This window comes from Gekko japonicus, unplaced genomic scaffold (assembly GCF_001447785.1).
Source record: "Gekko japonicus isolate JY-2015 unplaced genomic scaffold, Gekko_japonicus_V1.1 scaffold717, whole genome shotgun sequence".
Classification (NCBI taxonomy): Eukaryota; Metazoa; Chordata; class Lepidosauria; order Squamata; family Gekkonidae; genus Gekko; species Gekko japonicus.
The window spans coordinates 728,675-736,565 of NW_015164204.1; the positions used below are offsets into that span (position 1 = coordinate 728,675).

The window sequence follows — 7,891 nt, forward strand, 5'->3', positions numbered from 1 at the left end:
GGTGACAGATGAGTCTTCAATTTGTAGACTCTAAAATTTAAACAAGTTATAATGCCCCCTAAATAATTTCTTTTCCATTTTCATCATTCTGGCTCCTCTTTTTAATGATTTGAATCTGTCTCAATGGAAGCCATATACTCTTATATTTAAACCCTATTTTCTTTTAAACAGTACCAGCCTGATCCCCTTGCCTCTCTAAGAGGCCTTCGTTGTTCCCAGTTACTAAAACATTTCTTAAAGGACAAGAAGGAGAAAACACCTGATCCTCGGTGGGCCCATCCAAGGATGCAGAGCCTCCCAGTTCTTCTCCTCTTTTTAATATCTGTGTCCCTTTATTTAGAGACATTTTAACTTTTCCCTTCCCTATCTCCTTTCAAGATCTTTTCATCACACTTCATAAACATACTTTACATGGAATGACTTTTCTTCTGACCAACAAGGCAAAACGTTACAGAACAATAGTAGACTGGACAAAACATTTAACATAAAACCAATTCACTGATTTCACCCAACTGCAGGGACCTTCCCTGTCTTAGAAAGAATCCACTAGAACCACTTGCTCATAGGATTCTTATCTTACCTGAGACTCAAGTTCCCAACTTGGTCTCCTCTCCTCATTTTTTCCCCTAACCCTGGGCTCGTCAGCCCAATATTTCAACATCAACCCCAACAGGCCATCACGGGGGATGTTATCCTGAACCCTCCCAGAGTTCTTTATTTCACTAAGCTTAGATTCCTTTCCTCCCATCCTGTCTTCCTTCAAGTCTTATTATACAAAATAAATTTCAACTTACAATCGCTCTGTTCCGTCACTGACTGGATCTCTTGCGGTAGCTGGAAACGCAGATAAAAGGATTCCGCACTTACTTGGCACAATGTTTTGCGCCTTTCAGACACTCATCCACACATCAATCATTTTAAGTCTGAGGTCAAGGATGTTTCCCACCATCCCCTCAGTGATACGTACCCGCCACTGTTTCTAGGGGTTGGTGTAAAAGGACCAACAAGGCACATTACTTAAGCCAGATTTTTCATGTGCTTGATCCGAGCTCAGAGTTACCAAGTCCAGCGCGCACTCACTTATCGTTCCTGATTCACTGAAGGTCTGTCCTGCCTTCGGGTATTTTAGTCGGCCTCCCCCCTAGGACCCCAACCACAACCAGCGAGACCGCTGAACTCAGCGGGACGCGTCTTCTCACTTGGCGTGTGGTAGTGGCTCCAGTAGGGGGCGACAGGGATCCAGGGCGAGCCCCCAAATTGTCGTAAATGAAATTCTCTCTTACCAATAAGTAATTTCTGGAGACAGACTTTCCTTCAGTGAAACAGAATTTATTTGGTTACAGCCTGCAGACTGGGTGTGCTACCCAGAGAGTCCTGGGATCACACGCCTGAATTGTGTTCTGTGGCAGATATTTATCCTATCCCGGAGTGGTTTGGAAAATAAAAAAATGCCCTCTTCCGGCCACCAGAACTGGTGACAAGAAGTTACATAGTAATTCCCGATCGCCTAATTACTTCACTTCTGCTTTTTATTAAGACAAAAACCCCTACTTTCCCAAAAAGGGCATAATTCCTTTAGGCCAAACATAGTATTAACTTTCCGTACTCTTTCCTAACCTTTTCTTCATAACCCACAACAGCCCACCGCAAATATCTTGAGACACAGATATTCTCGTAAAGGGATGGTCTTCTTGTAAAGAATGGACTGATCTTCTCGTAAATCGGGACTTTCAGACCGCAAGATGTCCCATTTCATCAGGCCTGTCTTGGGCCATCATCTCTGCAACAGACTTGTTTATCAGAGTCAAAAATGCCAGGTTCCTCATTTTAGGCCGGTTAGCATATACACTAAGAATATATAAAAATATGCAAGATTAAACATAATAATTCCTTTGCAAAGCTTCTGCCTATGTTATGTTTCAACTGCCCAACTGTTAATCATTCCACTGGATAGCCAGGCATCTTAGGTGCTTTTCCTGTTACCCAAATTGCTGATTGTAGCCAGGTTCTTTGAGACTGCTACATTGACAGAGGTCCATCAGTAGCTATTAGCTACAATATATATATATATGGGCTCTGGGGCAAGTGATGCTCTGTCTTCTTGGTGCTTGGGGGGTTTCAACAGTGGGAGGGCTTCTAATTGTCCTGGCCCCACTGGTGGACCTCCAGATGGCACCTGGTATTTCTGGCCACTGTGTGATACAGAATGTTGGGCTGGATGGGCCTTTGGCCTGATCCAACATTGGCATCTCTTAGGTTCTTATGACAGTTGTCTAGGCCACACTTCTGCTTTCTAATTAAGCCAGCTTCAGCATTTATTCTCAAGCAATATTCTCTTAATTTCAATACCCAGCAAACAGGCAAGTTTAGTATAAGTTTTAGAGTTAAAAAGATAATTTATGTGAAATAGTTCTGCCGCATGACACTTCTGCTTTCTGCTGAAGGCAATCTTTTGCAAGGGTCTTCCGCATCTACTAAGTGGAGATGTTTGTGCAAGCTAGTTCTTGCTAGTGTCTGACTTCCCCATTTCCAACTCCCCTTTAGCTCAGCTTCTTATTAAGCCTTAATCATTAATTGATTTCCAGCAATGCAATTTTTTTTAAAGCAAGGTTCTTTTAAAATCAGAAGCCCCTTATATTATTGCATTTCTTACAACCTGTTGTCTGAAATGAAGTTTTTAATAAATCAACTGGTGGTACCTAACCTGCTGACAATATCTATTTTAACCCCACAATGTTCTAGAGAAATTAGTTTATGTGGAGTTTTTAACTTTTTCATAGTAAGATATTTTTTCCTCTCCCTTTTTGAATAGTGCCACGTGCGTGGAACATTACAGTGCAATATATTTCAAAAGAACTGGTCCCAGCCTGAGGAGATTACCTGTCAATATAGGGCCCGTGTTCCCTGCCTCATGTTGTATACCTGTTCCCTGCCTCATGTTCCTGGTGTTCAGAGTCCACATACAGTTAATGTTCACCTCATGGGCTCAAGATCTGTGTTTGATGCCTGACAAGAATGTTGAACCTTGACAAGAGAGCGAGTAATTTAAAACTGTCACTCTGGTAAGTACAGAATATCGTAATTCAGCCTGCTCTGCCTGGGAAGGTGAAGCATAAAAATAGCAGGGAGTTCAGTTCATAGGCACTGAGGGATGAATAAGAAGGGGAAGGGGAAGGGAGGGTGTTGTGGGATGAATCTAGAGTGAGTGCCCCTACACGTGGTTTGACTCTGTGCCAGTTGGGTGAGGACAAATCAGTTAGGGCAGAAGGTAGGATGAAGTTGAGCCTTGAAGAAAAAAACACCCTATAGATGTTGCAACAGTGAGCTCAGGCATAAGCAATTAAGGAAGAATGGATGGACTCATTTGAGGGAGCAGGAAACTTTATATTGAGTAAAAGTGGTAAAACTGGAAGAATGATCATGGGCAGAGATAAGTAGTAAACATATCTAAGGACCGTGATGCTTTCTGAACACAACTGTATATGTTTGGGTTGTCAGGATATATATATATATATCATTTCCAAAGAGAAGTTTTAATATTTCTGTGGCAGCACGTGCTCAGGGAAGAGGTGTTCCCATTCATTTGTCTTCAGGGCAGGAGAGGTTCAAATCCGAGGACTTCTCTTGGCCTGTACAATACAACAGCTGTCTGTCATCTTTTAAAGGTAATTTGCAGGGCCTTTGCAGGACAGCTTTCCCAAAAAGCCAGCTGACTGTAACCGAGGATTGGGTTGCTACATCTCTGCCCTGAAGCAACCATAATTAAGGGTTGTTATGCTCATGCTCCTGCCAACGTAGCAGTTCGAAAGCAAGAAATTGCAAGTAGATAAATAGGTACCACTTCGGTGGGAAGGTAACAGCGTTCCATGCGCCCTGGTGTTTAATCATGCCGGCCACATGACCACGGAAACGTCTTCGGACAGCGCTGGCTCTTCGGCTTTGAAACGGAGATGAGCACTGCAACCCTAGAGTCGGATTCGACTGGCTTTCGAGCAAGGGAACCTTTACCTTTACCTTTATGCTTATGGTGTTCTGGGTTGTCAGAAAATTTATAATCTCTAACAAATCTTACAGTATTTCTCTGGTGGTACAAGCACAGAAAAGTGGCTTGCCCATTAATTGGTCTTGCTAGCATGCTAGAACTCTGTCATATGTCAGACATACATACCTGTCTTTCCTCTGCCCAACCTTGGAAGTAAAGGAAAATTTGTGAACTCTTGATCTTTTTGGGTTCATCAGGCTCCAGTTGGACGGCTTCCAAACTGGTTCTTTGCCTTAGGTAGTGGAGGGGGAAACTGGGCCTCCTTCTCCAGATTCGTGTCTTGCATTGGAGTTCTTGTTGACACACACCCTTAGCTGAAGACCTTTGTGCTCTTTAAAACAGAGAAGGAAGCATTTCACCAGAGGCAGAGATGAAAATGTTTCCTGCCGGCAAGTCCTGCCTGCTCTTTGGAGTATTGCTGTGTGCCAAGTCCAGCACTGGATCGTCAACAGAGAGCCAAGGTAGCTTCTTTTGCTTTTTGTGAGAAAATGTTATCGGGAAAATTAAAGGCAACTGCTGTTCAGGCAGAGGCTTACATAATATCATTCCGTGAAGGACTTTTATGTTGCTGTCATGTTAGGAACAGTCTCAGCTATTTGTTTCTTTTAACTGTACTTTGAGACAAAACAGAATCGAAAGGTTTGTGAGGCACTGCAAGATGCTTCCTTTTCTGCTTATCATGTGAGATCCGTATTATATGTTTTATACACTTCAGCTTAATAGCTGTGTTGTGAAATGCATGTTTGCGTAGGAATAAGCCCTATCCCTCTTAAGGGGACTTGCTTCTGAGTAAGCATGCATAAAAAGGTTAGCTATGGCATTATAGTGGAAAAGAACAGTGGGAGACCAGAAAGCAACAACGGGAGAGTTAACGGCACTGCTTCTAATAAAGCAAAAAATGATGTGAATGGAAATTAGTGAACAATTTTGAGGGCAGAGTTTAAAGGCAAAATTTGTTCTAAATCTAAGATGGTCTTTTTGTCAAGCTGTAGAAGTGTGTGAATTATCAGGCCAATATAAGGGTAGACTTATTATTTAGTTTTATGCATTATTATTCCACTTCTCTCTGCAACAGGGACCTACACCATTCCCCCCTCCTCTGTTTTATCCTCATGACAACAAGACTGTGAGATAGGTTAGGTCGAGAGTGAGTGATTGGCCCAGAGCGACCCTGCAAGGCTTCTGTGGCAGAGTGAGGATTTGAACCTGGGTCTCCCCGATCCTACACCCCAAACATGACCCTCTGTTGGTGATGCTCTAGGCTAGGGGACCCCAACCCTGTTCAGCCTGTGGAAACTTGTAGGGCACTACAACAAAATGGCTGTCATGAAAAGCTGGAGCCAATTTTAAAAATGTCTGCCATGGGGTACTGGGGCCATTCACAAAATATCAGGACGTTGCAGCTCAAGTATCCTCTTCCTATGAAGTCAATGGTTTCTGGGTTCTCTGACTCCAATGAGGTGGAGAAAAACCAGGATTGGCTCTTTGAGTTGAGGAAAAAGATGCTTTGGGGATGAGGCAAATGGGTATCAAGAAATTCACTAGTGACATGCTGGGGATCTAGGCCAATATTCTGTAGAAGCCTTTGGGAAATTCACGAACAGACCAAGAAAGTAATAATTAATCAATAATCATCATATGGCAGTCTGTGTAGTATAGCCTGGCGATCCTAAGATTGTCTGGCAGCCAGAGGTTCTAGCTCTTTTAGCATTATGCACCACTAGGCGGTGAGCTAGACTTTGTTTTTAAGACAAGACATTGCAGAGGTGGGTTGCCATTGCCTGCCTCTGCCTCACGCCCCTGGTATTCCTAGAAGGTCGTCCATCCAGATAGTAGCCAAGGCCAACCCTGCTTAGCTTCCAAGATCTGACGGGATTAGGCTAGCCTGGGCTATCCAGGTTAGGGTACCAAGAAAGTATATTCTGTTCAGTGGCAGACCACTTCGCTATCATGGTTCGTTGTCACTGACAGATCTGTGGATATGTTTTTTAAAGTTTTGTGTGGGCAAGGCCGATTTCATTGCTGGAGATTCAGAGAAATTAAATCTTGTATATCATATACCTAGACTACGGTACGTGCTGAGAGAGCAGGGAGTGTCTCTAAACACACCAGGTATTTTTAAAAACCTGGACAAAGGGTAAACTGAACAAAAGCCTCTGTATGATGATGAATGGAATTGTTTAACATCATGTCATGTTGAAGCAGTTTGACTTATTCCTTCACACAAAGAATCTTTTCAGGGCACAAAAGAATATTGCCTCACTGTCCTGGGTTTGATGAACTGGGAAGCTTTCTTGCAAAAGCTCCGTTGAGACAAATGGGGACTGGGCAAGAACATGGCAGGTTTGGCTGGCCTCCAGGCCCACGACCCTATCAGTGCCCACGACCCTCATCAACGAGTAGGGTGCCACAGACTCAAGAGGGGACCGTTTTGCAGAGCAGTTCTGCAAGAATGAGCATACCAGTTTGCAGCTCTTTGTCCTGTCTGACCTGACCTATAGGTCTCACTTGACCTATAGAGAACAAATGGACACATGGAAAATTCAGGAGGTAAGAGAGGGCAGGGCTGAATAAAAAAGAAGCATATTATCAGAATTCTTTATTCCTCTACAGAGGAATGGTCCTCCTCGTTACCCTGCAGATCCAAGGCTTAGGGTGGCTAAGAATACGAGTACAGGGCTTTCACCTCAAGGCGTTCCAGAGGAAGACAGAGAAAAAGATGAGGGTGAGAATGTAGGGGGCTGAACATAGTAGAAGAAGAAAAAGGTTTTATACCTGCTTTTCTCTACCTCAAGGAGTCTCAAAGCAGCTTACAATTGCCTTCCCTTCTCAGCTAGTTCCCCATTTATTTATTTCAAAAATGCCTGTTTTATATAGAACCGAGTGGAGTTTGCATGATACCACTAATGAAAGGGTGGCAACTTGAACTAGATGGCACAGGGTTTTCCCAAAGAGATTGCATCATTAGGTGAACAATTAGGCTTGGCTCACAGCTGGTTGGTAGCCATGCCCTGGGGCCATCTTCTGGCTCCACATGTCCCAGCACTTGGCAGATTTTGCAACTTCTGTGAAAGAACAATAGTTCTTGGAGACATGACAGAGGAAAAAGAAGCTGCTTCTACAACTAGGTCACACAGGTACCTGAAGGCATAATTTTCTATGCAGATTGCTTTTTATTAACGTATTTAGTGACTGTAGATTTGTTTATGACTCATGTGGCAGAACAGGCCTGCTGTGGCCTGCAGGCCTTGTGCCACCCTGCCCTCCAAGGTTCTCTCAACACCTGGAGAGGCTTTTCTCTCTCTCTGGTAACCCGCCACTGCCACCTGACCTTTGCAGGAGTTACCCACTGGAAGGGTCAGGACTCCCAGTTTGGTGTAATGCTTAAGTGCACGGACTCTAATCTGGGCGAACCGGGTTTGATTCCCCACTCCTCCACTTGCACCTGCTTAGATGACCTTGGACAAGCCATAGTTCTGGCACAGCTGTTCTTGAAAAAGAGCAGTTTCTGTCACAGCTTGTTGGAATTGCAAGTTGCTTACACTTCAGTCATTACAGAGTTAAATGTTGTTTGTTAGCAAACAGGATGTTAACGTTACATAATGTATTCAACGGCGGGAAAGTTTGTGGGAGTTGTTTATCCTAATGAAGTGCACCTGTAACCTTTGTATTGGTCAACTAACATCTTGTTTGTAGAAATGCTTTGATCTATTCACAAGTTTATGGCCCTTTGTGTGAACCAAAGCGGTAGTTCTCTTCTAGAAGCCAAGAGAGATAGAAAGATGTAGCTGTTAGAATATATTACTGAGAGTAACTGCAAGTATGTAACCTTTTTATTTTATTTCTTTT

At 43.4% G+C, this 7,891-nt stretch overlaps 1 long non-coding RNA gene across 1 annotated transcript in view; it reads left to right on the plus strand.

The window, feature by feature from the left end:
• Positions 1–3,010: 3,010 nt before the first annotated feature.
• LOC107108018 overlaps positions 3,011–7,891 on the plus strand; it is a 14,448-nt gene continuing 9,567 nt past the window's right edge. The window contains exons 1-2 of the long non-coding RNA XR_001482414.1: positions 3,011–3,062; positions 4,385–4,503. This is a non-coding gene — a long non-coding RNA (uncharacterized LOC107108018). The remainder of the gene's footprint in view (positions 3,063–4,384; positions 4,504–7,891) is intronic.